This window comes from Porites lutea, chromosome 11 (assembly GCF_958299795.1).
Source record: "Porites lutea chromosome 11, jaPorLute2.1, whole genome shotgun sequence".
NCBI lineage: Eukaryota > Metazoa > Cnidaria > Anthozoa > Scleractinia > Poritidae > Porites > Porites lutea.
Genome location: NC_133211.1, coordinates 23,231,453 through 23,233,952, shown reverse-complemented (window position 1 = coordinate 23,233,952; position 2,500 = coordinate 23,231,453). Strand labels below are relative to the sequence as shown.

The following is a 2,500-nucleotide window of genomic DNA, read 5'->3' as shown; positions in this document are numbered from 1 at the left end:
ACTTTCAGCTAGGAAATCCGAACAGATGAAAAATTTATAGGGGATAAATATATGCTCATATCCACCGTTTAAATACTAAAACACGTTTAACAATGCTATGTTTAAGTGGTTTTGAACTATATTCTCGTTGGGTGCCCCTGTTACACAGAAATTTTTCACTTTCTACGAGTTTACCGTTACAATAAACGGTACCTTTTTCATGATCACCAACAACAATGTATTTTATTTAAGATCCATAAGCTTACAATATTTTATGCCCTGCAAGTAGCCATAGTGCTAATCTAGGCAGAACAAACATTATAAATAAAGGCGTTATTAAATTACATATTAAGAAAAAAGGAAAAGCAAAAAAGAAAAACCCCTCACACAAACTCAAGCATAGGGGTTTTGTTATTAGAAAAAATAGACTAAAATTACAATGGTTCATTTTCTAGGTTGTAGAGAAATAGAGAAACACTCCTTGGCAGATAATCGCGTTTTATAGTGATGTTTTGTGCTGAGTTTCACAAACTTATTGAGGGGACTTTTGGAGCTGTCTTAGCGTGGACGTCATACAAGAAATAGCTTGGTTGTTGAAAGAAAAAAGACTGTAAAGGAAGACTGTGAGGAATTTTCCGATTTCCCTTTGTAACTCATTTTATGTCAGTTTCTTTGCGTAAATCACGCTCGAGATTCGACTTTTTAGTTTGAAATGCAATAATTCCGCTAATACGAGACATATGCAAATTTCCTCACACCCTTTTTTAGGTCTTTTATCTGTCAATCAGATACAATAAAAAGGAAGTGAATATTTAACAACGCGAAAGGGCTGGAGCTTCAGCAGTAAACTCGATACCTCTGAGTTCGAGAGCAAAAAACTTAAGCGCCTTTTGAAATTGGATGAAATAAAATCTTTTCATAAGGTAATTTAGTATTTTAGCTTTAATTTGATATATAACTTGCCTTTGTAGCCTTTGGCACCTCGTTTTCCTTTACCTAGACCTTAAATAAGGACTAACAAGTGCATGATATAAATTCAGAAGAAGCCGTGGAATGCCTTCAAACCATGGTAATAATTAAATTTTTCAACTGTCCAAAACAAATTCCACGCAACCTTATTCCAATGATTCTACAAACAAAAGTTTCCGTAGCAGACATAACTGAAAAATGTCGCAGACATTACATTTTGGGAAACACATTTGTTATCATTCACTTTTCTTATCAGTGTTGCTGACTGTGGCTATGTCAATTTTTCCTGTAGTTACTTGTCTAAACATGAAGCTGTGAAATGATCATTTACTTTATTTATGTTCTATTAGAATATTATATAATCTCCTGCTGACCTAGTGTGAAGCAATACCAGTCAGATTTTTTTTCTGCTATAATGAATCCTTAAAATAATTTCCAAATTAATTTCGTCACATCTCAAGTAAATGTTGTGAGGAAAAAAACCCTTTCAGTAGTGAGGAGATTATATTTTTTTCCCAAAACTGATTTAGCTACTAAAATTATCATTTTTTGTCATTCAGTCTGACTTAAAGACAGATAAAATGTAAATTTGCACTAAAATTTCACATAGTTCACGACATATTACATCACAAATTGTACTTAAAAAATAATACTCATTGTTGTTTTGGTGGTTGTCAAATTCGCCCTTTATCCCTGATCCATCCTTGATCGATGCACTTGACAGCTAGAGCACAACTCACAACAACAGCAGCGGCAGTCGCATCTAACCCTGTGGCAACTGAAGAAAAGAGAGAATTTTGCTTATTTGTTGACACAGATTTAAACTATGAAAGTTGCTAAGACCTGAATCTGAAGCTACACACTGAATTCCTACACTTTTCGAGCATATAACAACTAATCCAATTGATTATAAATTTCCTGAAATGTTGCGTACACACGGCTCCAAATGACCAATTAATGTCAAGGGTTGATTTGATAATTATTCACGGAGTTAAAATTTTCTAATGGCCGTCATTTCTTTACCGCAGGTCAAGAGCGAACGGCGGACTGTTGTGTTGGTAGCCCCATGAACCTAGGACCCCTGCGCGCGTAATGTACTGTCATGAACATGGTTGTATACTCACTCACCTATGTAACTTCCAACATCAAGAACAGCAATGACTATAGCAATCTGATCAACTTCATTTGAACCAGGCTAAAGTGGATGTGAGCTGTGAGAGGATCAACAAAAGTAATTATTAAGTTAACATAAGGTAACTTGACCACAAAGTCACCCTCTTGAGCGTGATACCTTACAAAGATCCTCACAAGATATTCTACGTTGTCAAGGAAAAACACATTCATGAAGGAAATGCCTAGTTCTAAGACTAACACAAATTGTGGTCAATAAATTGCTACAGAATTAGAGAGGTCCTAACATTTCTTGAGAGCACCAGCCCAAATCCTCATGTGGCTGTGACTGGTTCAATTTTGTCCTTGGTATAAATTTAATTTTCCTTTGTTCTAAGCTCATTATCAGAGATGTACCCAAATACCACCAAAACAACAACAA

General features: G+C 35.2%; 1 long non-coding RNA gene across 1 annotated transcript in view; it reads right to left on the bottom strand.

Moving 5' to 3' along the window:
• Positions 1-193: 193 nt before the first annotated feature.
• Positions 194-2,500, bottom strand: part of LOC140951476 (uncharacterized) — an 8,951-nt gene continuing 6,644 nt past the window's right edge. The window contains exons 3-4 of the long non-coding RNA XR_012167295.1: positions 2,077-2,159; positions 194-1,726 (exon numbers count right to left, since the gene is read on the bottom strand). This is a non-coding gene — a long non-coding RNA (uncharacterized lncRNA). The remainder of the gene's footprint in view (positions 1,727-2,076; positions 2,160-2,500) is intronic.